At 40.3% G+C, this 18,857-nt stretch overlaps 1 long non-coding RNA gene across 2 annotated transcripts in view; it reads right to left on the reverse strand.

Annotated features, from left to right (window-relative positions):
• Positions 1-18,857, reverse strand: part of LOC116061800 — an 86,778-nt gene that overhangs the window by 42,903 nt on the left and 25,018 nt on the right. For both annotated transcript variants that reach the window (XR_004107813.2, XR_004107814.2), the window contains one exon: positions 3,649-3,770. This is a non-coding gene — a long non-coding RNA (uncharacterized LOC116061800). The remainder of the gene's footprint in view (positions 1-3,648; positions 3,771-18,857) is intronic.

Raw genomic sequence — 18,857 nt, forward strand, 5'->3', positions numbered from 1 at the left:
TCATGTGGGATCTAGCATGGCTGCAAATAATGTTACAGACACATGTCATTTCCTGAGAGGCCTTTCCATCAGTGAGATCATAGCTACTAATTAGATTTGTACATGGGAAGGGGGTTGGTATAACTGCCTCTGTAGAGAAAGATTTACTTAGGGTAAATGGCTAAAGCTTGCAGTCGTGACTTCTGTGGCGTCAGACATGTGAAAAAGCATGCCAACTTACCTCCAGGAAACTCTCTTTCTATCTCGTTCTAGAGTGCTCTGCGATTATTTTTCTTCTTGGCATCAGAAACACAGCCACAGAGGATTTTTTTTATATTCCATCAATTGAATACTGTGATGTCGTAACAGGCCCTGCTTTTTCTGCCCTGCTCCTACACCGATTGACCTAGATCTGCTCTACTAAAACTTTACTGGAGATTGCCAATGACCAATTCACTTTTGTTATTATTCATAAGCTGTTTGTGTTAAAAATGCTAGTGTAACACAAAATGAGTGAGCTTATACCTAGCTCCTGATTCGACATTTGCATATTTCTTGGGAAAATCCTTCCACACACAGGAAAGCATATGTTTTACATATCCAGCATTAGAACCAGTAGTTTAATAAGAATAAAAATGAGAAGAACTGCGTAATTAGCACAAACTATGATAGCTATGACATCTGAGCAATTTACAGTGAGCTGAGGGACAAATGTACAAACTTTTCTGACAACTACATTTTGGCTTGCAATAAAAAATAAAAAAAAAGTATGGTAAAGTAAATGTAAAATGTCAAAGTACCCCTTAAAGGCAACAAACTGCTGACAACATACCCTCCATTACTTGCAAAACCAACAGACAACTGTGCATGGGTTCATACCATGTTGTGCAAGCCATGTCTTTCTTCATGCAGTTTAAGACATTAAGAAGGCGTGAAAATGGCAGCAAGCTAAGCCTTGGGCGAATAGCAAATAGCATTAGCCACCAAGCACACACTGCATTCTGCTCATTCCAATATCCATCTGCGCCTGCAGCTATGCTAGCTAACTGCTATCAGACTGGCGTATTCACAGACATTTTCCACAGCTCTAGTGCTTTTCAGAGCAAAATTCAATCTTTGGTAATAAGTGAATTTGAGATGGAGCATAAGCACAAACTAAAAAGCAAATCCAAATCCATGTTGGTTTTATTTAACAATGTATTTCATGGCTGTATTCCAACTTTTTATGAGACAAGGTTATGAATGATTACCAGAAAAATGATTATATGCTTTGCATGATGTTTCAATAACATATCCATCATATATGGCCAGAGACAGTGACAGTAGGGTTGGAATGGGATTGGGGATGGATTGAAAGAAGAGGGAGTGATTTATTGACTTACAATAAAAAAGGGAAAAGAAAAGGATTCAACTAAACCATCTATCCACCCACTACCCACTCACTCTCTTCTTCACTATGCTTCCATCTTCCCACACACACACACACACACACACACACAAACACACACACACACACACACACACACACACACACACGGCATTGCCCCCAAAGAAAATAGAGTTGTGTGTGCCATCCAATTATCTGTCAGGGGTGAATAATGGCCCCAATAATATATTCACATTGCCATTGCCGATCAATTTTTAATCAAGCTGAGAAATATGGAGGAAGTGAAGCTAAAATGACCCACCAGGAACTCTCCCATAATGCCTCGGTAGAGAAATCCCTAATTCTGCTCCAATCAAATTACCTACTCCCCAGACCCCTCCCCAGACCCCTCCCCAACCCTTCCAGCTCCCCCAAACCCACCATCATCCTTGGAGTGATAATGGTGCCTCCCAGTGTGGGGCACACTAATAACTACAACTGGTCGGTTCCTTTATAAGGGCAGAGGTCAGGGGGCAGTGACCTTATTAAAGACATTTTCACTGATGATAAAGTGATTAGCTGTTACTAGCCGGTTACTAACATGTACGTATATGGTGGCACGAAATAAGAAAACAGAACCACGTACTTGTTTTTTTATTCCTACTTTTACATCTTTATTTCTGTCTAAACCCTTTTTTGTCCCCTTATGTGTTTTTAAAATGTCCTGCATGGGATGAGAATATAATTCTACTTATATGTAAGAAGGTCAAGTGTCTGTGGGGAGCCTAGTGTGCCAACATAAATATACTATTATACTATAATAGTTATGTTGTTTCATTATTTCTTACATATAAAAACATTTCATAAATGTAAATGGAATGTTTTTATATAGCGCTTTTCTAGTCTTAACAACTACTCAAAGCGCTTTCACATCGTGCAGGAACCATTCACCATTCACACACTGTGGCCGAGGCTGGCGTACAACGTGCCACCTGCTCATCAGATAAACATTCACACACATTTACACTCCGATGGTGCAGCATCGGGGGCAACTCGGGGTTCAGTGTCTTGCCCAAGGACACTTCGACATGGGACTGCAGGGCCAGGGATCGAACCACTAACCTCCTGATTGGCAGGCGACCACTCTACCACTGAGAGACAGCCGTGATAAATAAAGTGATTTATTTTTTACATTTAAACCTACATCTAAACCTTGTCTTTTTTGGCCACTTATTTTGCAGTGCAAAAAAACTGTAAACACAACATTGGCATATTATTACCTTATAAAGGAACATGTAAACATGTTAGCAAACAGTTGCCTATTTACACATCCAGCAGCCAGACTGTTTTTGTGTCCATCAACTCCAGAGGGAAATATCAGACTTTTTATCTGCTAGTTGTTTCACTTTTTTTCACCAGCTAGTCACTAACTTTGTCTGTCTGCTGTAGGTAGTGTACAGTCAGTTTTTAGAGCTTTTGCTCACTGATACAGCTGGAAACTCACTGATGAGACTGAATCAAACAGTAAAAGTTGTGAGCCATGAAACCAAAACAATGAGTTGAAAGATGCTAAAAAAGCTCCATAGAGCTGAGAGGAACTGCAGTGTTGGGTTCGTCACTATGAGCAATCCTTTCTACTTTATACATAACAATTTCCTTTTTTCATATTCCTTAAAAATATGTTAACAACAAATGCATTTTAAAGCAGCTTTAAAAAAATTTTTTTACTTAAATAAAATACATATTTCCGTTTCATATTCGGTTTTTATCAGATTAATAAATTGCCTTACTGACTTCAGTAATACTCATCTACCATGTCGCAAACAATAACACGCTGAATGTTGGTTGTTTTTAACCATTAACAGACATCAGGTACCATATTTTGGGTTGTATGACATTTCATCAAATTAATCCCTTCAGTTCTTCTGTTATATTTTGTGACTCAATGCATGTTATTGATGTGCAATTACACAAATTGTGGCTGAAATAAAAATCTTTGTTAAGTCAGATGGAAATTCAAGCATGCTTAATGCAAGCCAGCCCATTGTACATCATAGTACACTGTGGAACCATATGGATGCGTAAGCCATATACACATCTCATGGTGTGCTATACTAACACACTTTTCTCACAATAATGTTACTTCACCAACATTTGCTTTCTAGCTTATAGTTACTCATTTATAAAACACAATACTCATTTGTACAATTCACATGTGTACATCCACAACATCTTGTCTGTGCACTCTGAGTAAATTCAACCCGATAGAGCCGACCCCAGTGTGCCTGAGATGGGTCACGTACCTCTACGCAGCGCTGGGGCAATCTGCAATGAAAGCTTTCCCATTTGTAATAAACTGCAGCCTCTCAGAAGAGCAATCCTTGGGAGAATCCACCGTACTCTCTCCTCGCTATAACAACAGCGTCTGTAAAACAAATGAGCGGGGAGGTAATTGCAGACAAACAAAAATTACATTTCCAATAAAGGTTCTTGTCTCTTTGGGTTCCCAGAAGCCCCCAGCCCTCCTCAACTGTTTAACAGCCTTAATATACCCTCTCATCAGCCTTCCTGTTGAGAAGCCGCCTGAGAGAGGTTATCAGAGCACAAACAGAGCTCATCTAATGTGAACAGGTTGAGGGTTTAGTGGTTGAAGTGTTTTAGGCAATTAAAAGGGGAAAGTGATGGTGGGATAGATGGATGAGAGCATTAGATAAAACACTAAAAGTTTACATGACCCACACTTTAAACCTGAAGACATTCACGGCACTGTGGTAAAAGTTTCATAAGAAGAAAAGCTCATGGGAAGATGAGCAATGCAAAATAACATTTTTTTTCTGATTATACAAAGAGTCATTATAATCCATCAATCATTTTTAGCAGCAATGATTCAGATAAATAATAATGGATTGCAAGTAGGTAGTGAACTTTAAATCTCAAATTTTCTTTAATTGCTGAACATCTATTAACAATGACCATCAATTTGTCAAGTTATTATCATAAACAAACAGGTAATCTAGGAAAAGATCATCAATCTCTGTAATGCATTTTACATTGTGTGCCATTGGGGCAGTAGAGCATTCAACAGGAGGAGGGCATTGTTGTTTCTGAAAATGGCAGAGGGTGAAAGGAATAAAACGAGGGTGGGAAAATGTGTAAATAACAAAAACTTACTAACTTTAGAAGTAACAAAATCAGCTATAACAAAAAATTTGGGGCATAAAGGTTTTGTGCCTGTATTGCCAGTTCGCAGTATGCATAATGTTCATATTCCTGCTGGAAAGTTTCAACAAATTTCTCCTCCTCCTTGTTGTTTGTCTCCATTTGGTATGTTAACGTGATTTTCCAAACTGCTACACTTGACATATTAACTCATTTTGCCCTTGTTTCGACCAATACAACTGCACTTAATAGTGCAGATAATATATTGTTTGTTGCTCCTTTAGTTGTCTCATGTTGCTTTGAAACTCACATATTACTGTGCAAAAGACCTCTTTTGGTATTCAAATTAATTTCTCAACATTTGTAGCAGTGTTTGTTATTGTAGTCAAACTGCTTGCTTGTTCAACCAACAGTCTTAAACTCAAAGATATTTAATTTGCAATAATATAAAACACAGAAAATCAGCAAATCCTTATATTTGAGAAGCTGCAACTTGCACGTCTGGCCCTTATGCTTGGTACACAAATATCCAATAATTGCCAATTAATGCTTATGTTGATGGTCCAAACAATAATCAACTTAATCGTTCCAGACCAAGTTTTGGGGAAACGTTGTCTAAGAAGAACATAATACTCATATGTTACACATAACACATTGCTCTTAACTTCCATGTGTGTTTGCATACATACACATCCTCACATTCACTTTTACACAAATACACACATTTGTGCACTGTCACACTTAACCACAGCGAGACAAACACACAAGCCAACTGTTAGGTCATGACACACACACACACACACACACACACACACACACACACTCTCTCACATATAAGAATTCCACTGAGTGCAGCAGCAGTCATCTCCTCCCTGCAGCACTGAGATCAAATCAGTCCGTTTATCTGATGGTGAACCTGACATTAGGCCAAACTAAAGGTCCCTGCTCGGCCTCCTCTTATCAAACCCTGCAAACAGTGAACTCCATGGCCCGGCCCCTCACAAGGGGAAATTGATTACAGCCTCGGGCCAAAACGGCAGCAAGTCCACAGCTCTGTTCATTCCATTATGAGTCCCGGAGCCGAGCGTGCTGAGGTGGCTATTAGCTACAGGTTCTGGATCAGATCCTCAGATATTATTTGATCTTGTAACAGTGATGGGATTGAAAGAGAGGTGGTGTAATGTGAGCTTAGATGCAGGGTTAAGGGTTGATATGACCTCAGCGGTGACTAAACAGCCGCGGTCAGAGCTTTTAACGAGAGGTCTCGGGAGTTCATATTGGTTTGACATATTTTACTTAGATGGATGTATTGACTGGAACAGACCACAGCATGCATGCTCTATGAAATGTTCTGTTTTTTAAAGGCTGTGTGTGTGTGTGTGTGTGTGTGTGTGTGTGTGTGTGTGTGTGTGTGTGTGTGTGTGTGTGTGTGTGTGTGTGTGTGTGTGTGTGTGTGTGTGTGCGCACACATCTGCCTGTGTTTACCACCGTTTTATTATTCGGTTTAAATGTATGTGTGAGAGAGAGATGGAAGAGGGAAACAAACCGAGCGAGAAAGTGTGTGATGGTGTAAGAAAGACGAAGAGCCATTAGTTTTAGGGCATTCCTGTCAGTGCTGCTGTATTATTGCAGGTCCTGTGTGGCTTCCTGCAAACTTTAACGCTTAGACGGGTTTGATGTAAACACTCAGAGGAGATAATGATGGGAAAGTCCCTGAGATATTTAACAGACTAATTCCTCTGCCGGTTCTTCTTTCTCTTCGCTCCTCTCTTTCTTTACTTTGCCTCCACTGGGGCGGAAGAATCTGGGAATCCAGGATGCACACATGCCCTTTTACTTCATCAAAAAAATGAAAGAAAAATGTGTGAGTATGTGCTACAGACAAGCAGGCGTACAAGCACACACATACACACACAGACACCTCACAAACAAACACACCTTTTTGTTAAAACTTAGCTCGAGGCATTTATTTCTCCAATTAGACTTGTCTCAACTTTGTTCCCTCCACCAGACAGGAAATTAAAAATTGTATTTAGTTATCTTCCAACTAAACCAAAAGCATAGCTGCAGTTTAGCACAGAAAAGTACACACTTTTTATTCATGATTCATACTGTAAAATGTAATTGGGCATTTCTAATTCACTGCTGACTTTTGCAGTTTAGTAAAACCTTCAAACTTCCGGACATAAATCATCTTCTTATTTAATTTTGCATAATTTGTTCATGCCTTAGGTGCCAAATGAATGAGGTTGGCAACTGTATATTGGACAAAACAACAAAGTACCATAACTTACAGAATTCAAAAGTACATTTAGATTTATTTAATGACAACTTGGGTCCGTTTCAGGAAGGAGGTTTAACAAACTCTGAGTCTAACCCTGATCTCTGAGTTGATTTACCCTGAGATGGGAAACTCTGAGTTTTCGGTTCCAGAACAGCTGATTCGAGTTGGTTCAATCAACTCGGAGTAGGTTGACTCAGAGCTAAGCGCGTGCACCACCACACTAAAAAGGCAGCATGAATAGAGCCATGATACTACGATTCACCATGGTAACAACCACAAACAAACTGGTCGGCGGAAATACTCATGCGCACAACCAGCGAGTTTGAACATGTATTTCGTTAAAAAAAGCAACATAGCGGCTGCTGCAAAAGAGAGAGAATTGGTCTGAGAGAAAATTGCTGCTCGAGTCAATGCGTAAGCATTGACAGTGTATTAATTTCATATTTAATCACAGGTAACCTATAATATTACTGGTGAAAACTGGAATGGTATTACACCTATAATTTAAGGTAGGTGCAATCCCGCGGGCGAAAAAGTAAACTACTACTAATCCCATTCTGAGCCTGCAACACCAGCATAATTAACAGAAATACTGTATAATTTATAATCATTTAATTCTTTTTAATGGCTCTCGCTGGTTTGTGTCCAGGGAACACGTTTAAAAAACGTTTCAGAGCGAGGCACACTTTTCTGGTGGCTCTGCATACAGTGGCTTTACAAATATGCTCCGCATCACCAATGTTGTAAAGAAAACTGCCGTTTTCAAAAAACGTAATGCGACACAAAGAATCTGCTGGGATGTAAAAGCATGTCCACAATGGTGGATGTTAGTGATATGAGGACGGATAAGGTATCTACATATCTGATCGACTGTGAAGAAAATACCTCTCAAAACGGTTATCTGGAAATGAAAATACATTAGTTGGTACTCAGTATCATCTCCCGATGTAAACTCTGTGAGGTAATACAGCTTTTTTATCAAGGGGATCGTCAACAAAAGGACGTGCAATGTTTGAGAAAAAAACGTTTTATAAACTGCCTAACATAAACCAATACGTTTTTTTATTCATGCCGATAACAAACTGCGCTGAAATGCGCCTGACACAGACTTAATGAATGAATGAGGAAATGAAAGAGCGCTGTGTCAGAGGGAGGAGACTGAGAGAAACTCGAGGTTTCTTGAAGAAAACCTGCTCCCGACCAGGTTAGGTTCACAGACTCAGTTACCATAGTAACTGACTCTGAGGTTAAGTTACCTCTCTTTCCAAAACGGGCTGGAGTTACCCCTCTCTCTCAGGTTTGATTAACCTCCCTTTCTGAAACAGAAAACCCAGAGTTTCCCTCATCTTAGGGTTAACAAACTCAGAGTTTTCACTAAACCTGCTTTCTGAAACGGACCCCTGGTGTCTGGCACTGTTGCTGTAGCCCATCTGACACTATAAATGATCTGCAACTACTAGATTTTGCCCATCTGATTTTGTTTTAAAGAATAGATTAAACAGTAGTGATGTTGATTGAAATTCCAATTACTTTTACAGTATAATTAGTGCATATAGAATCATGTGTGAAGAAATAGCTTCACATAGCGAATTAAATTCTACTTAATACAATGATCTATTTTGTCTCAATTCTCTTATAATCTAAGTTTGTGATTAAGGCTGACGGGATTAATTCTATGTAATGTTTTTTCCTGTTAAAGAATGACACCTCACTTCCCCCTCTATCATCTATATCCATCACCTACCACCACAGCACACTGAGGTGAGGAGGCCTTTCTATCCTGTACTTCTAGAATAAACATGTACAGTAGATGCAAATTTAAATCTAATTAAGTTTTGTAACCAGATGCGTAACTTACTCTCTGAACTGTTCTGTGTGACCTACATCATTTGTAGATGCAGTCATATCATGCACACATAATGCACACAGTAAGTGCAAAGTGAGACGTATCGGCCACCCCCACAGGCCGCCTACCCCTCCCTCATTCCTCTTCTCTGATGTGTTTTTCATGTTAACACTTTGCAGTGCCTTAGGTACATTGTGCGGCTTCCCGCCATACACAGCCCTACCAAGCCCATTTAGAATGTTTTTTATGGGATAACATCGTTTTTATTTTTCAATTAAATTTTCATACTTCTGTGTTTTCCCTCTTTCTTCTTTAAAGGGTTGCTATTTTTCCACATCCAGTTTCCTTACGTGCCATTGTCTCCTCTCTGTCTCTTTGTCTTGAAATATTGCTGGTTGCTAACTCTGTTTTGGTCCCAAACTGACGCCTTGGTTTTACTGCCATTAATAAGAATTAATCAAAACAACAAGTAAAGACTTAACTGCATCACAATTGTTGTTGTAAAAAGCAACAAAAACGAATTCTATTAGACATTTCACAGCGATAACACTAGTTTTTTTTTTTTTAAATCTAATAAGCTGTTATATGCTATATGCGCAATTATCTCCTGAACGGGGTCTTCATTGACTGACACAGCAGAGGTGTTTTTCTTCTGCTGGGGAGTCTGGGGTTCCCGCTCTGGGATTATGGTTAGGCCGGTGGTACAGCTGTTATGGGCTTCGTTATCCATATTAGGCTAAATATATAAGAAATGTGTTGGTAGTTGTTAGTGTTGTCCAGTTATCACAGGAGGAAAGTTAGTTAGTACATTTACTAAGTACAATTTTGAGGTAAAGTTAGTTTACTTGAGTACTTTTATCTTCAGCTGAAGCATTATTTTAATTAGCTCATTAAATATGATATATTGCTATAGTTTAATCTACCTAAGAGTATATAAATTTACATGCTAGGGCTGGACGAATCGAAAATGTATCGCCATCGAAATTCTGAAGCTGTTAGACGTATTTTTCCCATGACGATAATTTTGATAATTTATTTCTGTTGATAGGCCTACTTTCTCCTTAAAAATATTCTAGGGTCCGAAATGAACACTCGCCAGTCGCCAAATGCAGGGGCGGGCCGACACGCACACAAACACTGGCGCACACACCAGACACCAGCCACTACCTTCTGTTTACTAATAGCTAGCGTTTAACTCAGGCTAATTCATTAGCTAGTAAGTGGCGATTTTTGGCAGCCAGCCTTCCAAAAGAAAGCACAATGAAATTAAATGTTAACCGATCATTTACCGCTGACCGACAAGCAGGAAACGGAGTCTCAATTCACCCGTCCGGGAGGCTCCGACACACTGTAGGCTTGTACCAGTTTTGATGTTTTGTGCATTCTCAGACACATGCAGCCACTTTCCTGAAACCACTTGCGGGACTGACAAGTCCACAGCGGCCTGCGGCGTGTATGTCCGAGCCTGTCTCCAGCGCCTCCACCTGCAGGTTGTCAGCTGTGTGTCTGCCTGGTATACTCTCGGACGGCCGATTTAACTCGCCGGTCCTCATCAATATAGTTTCATGTGTCACGTAGCTCTTCACAAAAAGACAAAAAGAGGAGCTAAAAACGCAACTTGCTGGTTCAAAGTTAGAACTAACAAGTTAATTAGCAGTTAAGAAATAGACTGTATAGTCTATTTACATTTTTATCATGCAAAAGAAGTTTTTTTAAAAACTTTATACAAAAAAAAGTCATTAACCACAAAAAAATGTAATTATCGTTCATTTATTGTTATTGAGGTCAAATGTGCAATTAATCGTGATTTTGATTTTAGGTCATATCGTGCAGCCCTAGCACATGCACTTCGATATATTTAGAATCACTGAGACAATCTACAACACAAAAAAAACTGTTGACCCCTCTCAGCTAACAACATACTTTCCCCTAGCGCCACCACAAGGTTGACATGTGTGGTCTCCAGTGAAATTTCTGGACAACTATTGGATAGATTCTCATGAAATCTGGTACACCCATTTATGTTCACTGCGTTTTAGTGCAAATTGTGCAAATGTTAGTATGCTAACACACTAAACTAAGATGGTGAACATGGTAAATGTTTTAGCTGCTAAACATCAGCATGTTAGCATTGTCGTAAGCATGTTAGCATGCTGATGTTAGCATTTAGCACAGAGCACCGCCTTGCCCAAATATAGCATCAAAGAGCCACTAGTGTGGCTAGTGTGTTTCACCTTTGATTGGTCCCAGACCACAGCACTATCATAAATGTGTTAGTGATTGGAGCGCCCCAATCCCAATAATATAGACACTGTTTACCATTTGCACAAAAGGAAGTGTGTTTTATGTTTTTTGCAGCAGCAACAGCAGTTTCTTTGAAGCATTTATTATAAAAACTGATAACCACCATGGCTGAAAATAGATAAGCATATTTACAGAGACTCAAACTCTATTAACAGGAAATCCGGTAAAGTAAAATCACAGAAGAGTCCACTCCACACAGAGGTGATTTTTAGAAAGTCGTTTAGAAACACCACCGCTTAACAAAGATGGAGACAAAATAAGAACCACACAAATCAAACACACCACAAATAATCCCCTTGCCAAACAAACTTATAAGCAACAACCAATCAATCAAAGATGACTGGACCAATCAAACAAGCTTCTGGAACCAAAAGGAGGGCTGACAGGATCAAGCCCTCTCATCTATTTCCCTCTCATCACCTCGCACCAATCTGAATCTTGATTTGGATGGTTCAACTGAAAACCAGAAGCTTTGAAGCATCAGTCAGCCCAGGCTCCTTTCTGCCACCCAGCCAAAGTAATGCCATATCACATTTGACACCCCAAAGACTGAGAAATTGATCCCTCAGTATGGCCATTGATCGAGTTGGGGTTTGAACAGGCGCTCGGGCCTAGCATGGCGAGAAGGGTCAGGAGCGAGATGTGTGCTTGGCTCAGTTCTTTTGTTACGGGAATCGATGATCTCCCACCATGGGGGAGATTAGCCCGGCCAGGTCATTCGGAGCACAGCATGCGCTTATATTATGTTAGTATATGTGCCTGTCCCCAATATGTAATTCTTCATGTTAATCTAACTCATTTCTGTGGGTCTTCTTGCAGTCATTGTGACAGCAAAATGTAGACCTTTAGAGGGAGAACAATATTGTAAAAAGGGATCATTGTAAGGGTCGGGATATGCTCGAAAATAATTATAGTTCGTACGACGTGTTGTACGACCACGCCAGAAGACAAAAGTGTTTATACCTCTACTCGAAGGCAGAGCCGGTCATCATGGAGAAATAGTATAAAAAGTAATAAAAAAAAAAAAAAAAGAGTGCTTGAGAGAGAAGTCCTGGCTCCTTTCTCACCTCCGCACAGCTGGCCAATCACAGCGTGAAGTGAGTGTGAATGTCGACTTGTCGGTTTCGGAAAGTTCCAGAAATTGCCGGACGCAGCCCCCCCAAATTCCGGCTTCATAAAAAGGTGTGGGAGGAGGGGGTGAGACTATGGGCAGAGACACGCACACACACATTTTCCCTAAGGCCAAATACAAATTTCTGTGCCATTTATCTCAAATACATGTTCATACATTGATACATAGGAGTACAAGCATTGTCTGCAGGGAAGGGTTAGTCAAGTAAATGAGTGTAATAGAGCATGCCATCTAATAATGTGCATGCATCTCGGAAACAGACTAGTCCCTCCAAAACAAAGATGTGGTTGTTCTTTATTGCTTAAAATCATTTTCCTTGTTGAAAATACACCTCAGAAAAAATAGATTACATAAGTTGCCATGTTGACTCATAATCAGTATCATTGCCACACTCATGTTTACCAAACAAACTGGTTAGTGATGCTTTAAACCAAAGAAGTGTAGGGAATTAAACACAGCGTCCTGCTGACAGGATGCTGGAGTCAACAGCAACCAGCACTCCAGTGTTTTGGTTTAGAAGGCTATTTGCATTTCACTCTTCTATTTAGATTTGTCCCCTCTTGTGAAGATTTCCCATCAGTGTCCAAACCAACAATCAAAATTTGATTCAGGCAAATGGTATGATTTCTAGCCAAACTGGATTTTTGAGGCCAAAACATATATCAAAATAAATATAGTTCAGCATTTTGGGAAATACAGTAATTCCCTTTTTTTGCAAAGCTTTACTGGAGAAGTTTGACACCACTGATATCTGCCCAGTAAACACAAGGCTACACTCAGCAGCCAGTTCACTTAGCTAAGCAAGAAGACTGGAAAAAGGGCAACAGCTAGCCTGGCTCTGTCTCAGGTTAACAAAATGTGCCTCTACTGTACCAGCAGCTCTAAATCAATTCATATTTTTAATCAACATGTAATGTCTTGTTTAATCTGTACAAATATGTTTCCACGTGCAAAAAGAAAAGGAAAAAAAAACAAAGAAAGGTAACAAAACATTATAAAAGAAACAAAAGTGAAAGCCTAGCAGGATCCAAAGTAAAAAGAAGGAATAGAGGAGAGCAGAGAGCAGAGGAGGTGGGAGCTGAAGGCTTTGGCAGGGCCAAAGCAGGCAACAAACATACCAGTGCTAAAGGGCCCAAGACAAGTGTTGCCATGTCCCCCTGAAACCACGGAGGCCGCTGGGTAATGAATAAATAAACACCCCCTCCAACCATCTAGCCTCATCCCCTTCCTGCTCTCCACTTTGGCAGCCAACACACACACATGCATATGCATACATATACAGAAACTGGCACATGCATATAAACAATGCACACAAATGCATACATGCATGACTGCCATAGGCTTGACAGACTCCCAAAGTTTTGTGCAGCAGAGTCCCTGTGACTGTGTTAGTGCATGTGCCGGTTGTGTTCTATGCATCCACCTGTCCGTGTGCCAGAGTATATTCTCCGCTTTGCCTACGTCACAACATTCCGCTGTATGCATTTTATTTGTCCATCCATATTTATCCAAGGCTGTGTGGAGACATTTGGCTGGCTAAGCCAAAGCCAGGCAGCCTAAGTACATTCCCACACCCATGCCATGTATAACCCAACTGAGAAATTGCCCACACGCCAACGCAGAGGCATGCAGCAACGCCATGTCAGAGCTTAAGAAAACAAGAGACAAGAAGCTGCGAGACTCACAGGGATGGTGCCTCGTCTCCACATCTCCGGGCCCGACAGTCAGTGAAAATATTTTCAATTATTCAACTTGGATTGGAGGAAAAGATGGCGCAAAGGCCTTTTAACATGTAACTTGATGTGACAATGCTAAATGACCGTCACCACCGCCTGATGAAATATAGATATTTTGTTTTGTTTCTAAGTGGATTAATTTGTCATTACCAAGTCGTTGCTTCAGAAAAGGATAAGATCCACTCCTTTTAAATGTCACGAGGAAAGTGAGAGCAGGTGTAACCCATATGACCTTGGGCTAATGGAATATATGTATATGTATATAGTGGTGATTAATGGGTGAATTGGATCACTGTGTGCATGCATGTGGACAAGTTGCTAGAGAATGCATGTGGGTATGTGGGTTTGAGGCGTTGTCCAGTCGCGGTGAGCGGGCTGGGTGATTGACATGTCCGTTTGGGCCAATCGGGCGCGGGTAGGAATGATGGCACGGCCTACCGTTCGGAGCTAAAGAAAAAGAGCTGCGGGAGAGAGACTAGCATGAGGAGAGATAACATGAGTTTACAGAGAAATCCTGCCGTTTTATTGTCAAGAGCTTGAGAAGTTACATATATTGGTGTTAGATTTTGCAGACATCTTGACGGTTAGTCGGTTCTTTGCATCCGCGGGGCCTCGGTGGAACTTGACTGCTTTGCTATTGAATCTGTTGGGCAAAAGAAAAAGAAAAAAAACGCGCCGGGAGTTTCCTCCGTGTTATCTTTCTTCAACTAGTTCGACAAGCAAGTTGTGGAAATCTCGGTTGTGCTGGGTACCGCCATTTTGGGTGTGTCCAGGCTGCTACACAGAATCGGTCAGGTTTTGTTTTTTTTTGTACGTTTTGTTTTCTGGTGAAGTTGTGTCACCCAGGATTGATGGCGAGCCTTCCCCCAGGAGTCTGGAAGAGTTTTGAGTCTGTTCATGTACACTGCTTCCGCCGGTGCGGTAGGACAGCTTTTGCACACATTCATTTCTGTACACCTGGACTGAAACATACACTGGTCTTACCAGCTCAATTATCTTGAGACTGTACTGTACTTGGTTATACAGGGGTATATGATTGTGATTTCAATGAATGTTTGTATATATATTTTTTTTTTCCATAGTAACTTGAACATTGAACTGTGAACCTGAAGTGTAGTGTGACAGGTTAGAAAGGTGCACCTAAAGAATTAGAAAACAAAGGACTGTAGGATCTTTATTTGCCAAAATTGTGAATCTTGGCATTCAAGCTGTTGTTCTTGTCAAATTGTATGTTGTATGTGGATCCATTTACCATTTCTTTATATAAAAAAAAGCCGGCATTGTTCAACTTCAAAACACCATTGTCTGAGTATCTCTGTGCTCCAGTAGTCAAACCTAAGATTCTTCTGGGCCCATAGTCATAGAAAGTGAGTATCTGTTACACAAGGAAGTTGAGGAGAGATGGTGAGTGAGGGACAGATGCCGCAAACCTCTAGATATGATCTGATGAACCAGGAAACATAGAAGGAAGGCTATAGACATAAACAAACCAATGTGCTCTTGGGTTTGATTGACATGGGTTTTTAAAGGATAAGTTCAAATCTTTTCAAGTCTGTAGTGATTCCTACGGTTCATATTGATCATTTGAAGATTCCCAATGCACTTTCAATGCAAGTGGTGGGGGACAAAATCCACAGTCCTCATTTTGTGTAAAAAATACATTTGAATCTGAAGATAATAATAAGTCTGAGTTGGTCAAATCAAGTAGATATCTTCTTTTTTGGTGCAAGATTATTTCGTTTTGTTACTATCCTTCCACCACAGCTCAGAAAAACACTGTACAGGAAAGGAAATGTAACCCATTACCAGTAGTATTGCAGTGAAGCTTTGTATTGATTACATTTGATGTTTTTGACACCAAACGTTTAATGCCATGTGAATTGTAATTAAAAAGGAAAACCAGATTTATCATATCTTTGTGATGAGAAGCCTCCAAGATGCCATTTACACCAGTAAAGTTCTCCAATAACACCAGACTACTTGAATGGTTTTTAGGTGGGGTGGTGACTCTTTAAGCCAAAGTGAGCCATTGTTGAGCCATTATTTTTTTAAACTGCCAATCACGAGGCTACTAAGTAAAATAATATCCTCATATCACATTCATCTTAAGAACAGTAACGGGCCTTTTATTAATGTAATTGTACTGTCAATACCAGGGTCAGAAATTAAGGGGTCTTGACCAAAACGCCTTCTTGAAAGTTTAAAAAAAAAATGCCTGTGAAATCAAATATTAGAGGATTTGTTTTTAACTAAACCTGAATGTTTTTGAGCTGTTCAATTCTCACGTAGTAGTAGTAATGTAAAATAATAATGCCCCATGAATCACCCTATAAGATGCATTGTAGTCTATGCCGAGGTGCTATGTTTTGCTACAAAAAAACTTTTTGATCAGAAAGCAAGAGATTAGATTGTCAGCCAGCAGTAAAAGAGAACACAGACTAACTCAAATCACTAAAACAGAAATGCTTACATGTCAATACAATGCGCGCGCACACACACACACACACACACACACACACACACACACACACACACACACACACACCTCCATCAAACAGAAGATTACATGGCAACCTTGACCTGTCTGCCCATCGTAAATTACCACACAGCCTGCGCTGGCACCTCATTCTGGTGTGTCATCAGCTCACGCCCACAACTGCCATTACACTATATTAGTATGGCGTTATATATGTGCCTCATTCCTGAGCGAGTAACTATGTTTTGAGCAAAGAGAACTATATTTTGCAAGCACATTAAAATTTTGAACAGGAATTAACACTCGCAAAAAATTATTTTGTTTGAGCAAACACAAACCAATATTAACGTGCAATAATAACCCCTCTCACGCAGTTTACTCACGTGCCCTCTCAAAAACTCTTTCTCTGCGCGCAGGTAGACGCTGTTGCGCTCGGGTCATGCCTCCCTCGCTCTCAACCTCTTCACTCTGTGCGCGCTCAACTCTTGACACACTCGCTCAAATTTTTCACAGTTACAAGTGTGCCACAAAACCAACCAATCTGAGAATTAAGGGTCAATTCTGATTGGCTGTTCGTCTCCAATTAGATCGCAAGTAGCAGGGAACACAGCTATGGGGGAACAGTCTTTGATACAACACCTGCAATGATTACCCAGCAAGGGGTATTTCTGCTGTTGCCAGGGAGTACTTGGAAAGATTGTGGAGCAGCTTAACTAATCAAAATAATAATTGAAATAATGATTTATTTAAAACAATACATCAGCCAAAACAGCTCAACACTGATGTTTAAACATATATCGAAGTTATGAATGGTAGAAAAAAAATAGCTAAAAGTAGGCCTACTGACTATACGGTTCAAATGGTTAGCTAAAAGTAATGGATGACTGCTGAAACATTATGCAACACTTCAAGTAGTAGGCCTAGCTAGTACAGTTTCTGACCAAACCAACCTAAATGTTTACAGTTCAATTGCATGAAAATGTAAGAATATTCACTTTAATAGGCTTGGTATGTAGGGCGGGGTATGTGAGTTAATATGACAGGGCTGTGGGATAACCTCAGACCAGAAAGGTTGGAAAGCACTGATCTACAGTATTTTATATTATTGACCTACTGGTATATTACAGACATGCCTTAATAGTTGTGTTAATCACAATACCGTTGTGTTTGAATTACATTAACATATCTCCTTGTGTGACTAACGTCATCCTTCACAGGCAATCTAACGTTAGCCCAGCATGGATAAAGTCTATGCAACCAACATGCCATCCGGACACACCTAAAATGTCACATTACAGCCACATGAAATAAGTTTGTAATACTGGTTACATAGTTATTGTGTTTTATTAACCTTAATTCTGTTTGCTGAGGCTATTATTGGCTTGAAAGTAGCTATCCGTTGCTAACATTAGCTAATTTATGTCAAAAAGCAGTAGCTGACTAATGTTACTGCCAAGATATGGTTTCATTTTAAATACATTTAAAAAATAAGGATATACTTACGTTACCATGCACAGTGCAAACACATGGCAACACGAGTCTTACAACACCTCTCTGGTCTCCAGTGAAACCATATCTTGGCAGTAGAGCAATAACGTTTCTGCTTTTTGAGATAAATTAGCGTTAGCAACAGATAGCTCCTTCGCAAGCTAATATATCAACATAATAAAGGTTAATAAAACACGGTAATGTAAGCAAAGTATTAACTACTTACATGTGGCTAGTGTGACATGTAGGTAGGCCCACTGCTGTTCAGTCTTGCATTGCGAGACCTAACTTGGCTACAGTGCTGCGAGGTCTGTTCAGATGACATGTCGGCTGCATTGACTGTATGTTATGCTCCGCTGCTGTGTGCTAAGTTAGCTAGATTGCTTGTGAAGGATGGGTCAAACTAACGTTAGTCACACAAGGAGATATGAGTCAAACAAAACAACGGCATTATAATACACACAAATATTAAGACATTTCTGTGATATAGCTAAGTCATAATACGAAATACTGACCGAAATGTGTTTTAATCGAGTAACGTTAGTCGAACAGCTCCAGTGTAGTCAGTATATGCAGTAACAGTATCCTGACCAACAGGTGTTGACTGAAAAAGACTGTTTCTCCTAGATTTGTGTTCCCTGCTACTTAATGCTACTCTAATTGGAGACGAACAGCCAATCAGAATTGACCCTTAATTCTCCGACTGGTTGGTTTTGTGGCACACTTGTAATGCTGTGAAAAATTTGAGCGAGTGTGTCAAGAGTTGAGCGCGCACAGAGTGAAGAGGTTGAGAGCGAGGGAGGCATGACCCGAGCGCAGCAGCGTCTACCTGCGCACAGAGAAACGGTGCAGATCCATTTTTGCGACACGACTGAAGCGTGGTGTCGCGACGTAATACATCCATGGTTGATGCTCCACGCCCCTGACCAGCAGACGATTGGACGAATGCGTCACGTGGTTCTGGCTGCTCGAGAATTTCTAATTGACTGTCATGGCGGCTCGGACGGAATACTCCTTTTACGAAAATAGTTCACCGAAACGTGTTTCTGAAAACATTTGAAGTAAGAAATAGGCCAAACAGTTGCTG

This window comes from Sander lucioperca, chromosome 15 (assembly GCF_008315115.2).
Source record: "Sander lucioperca isolate FBNREF2018 chromosome 15, SLUC_FBN_1.2, whole genome shotgun sequence".
Classification (NCBI taxonomy): Eukaryota; Metazoa; Chordata; class Actinopteri; order Perciformes; family Percidae; genus Sander; species Sander lucioperca.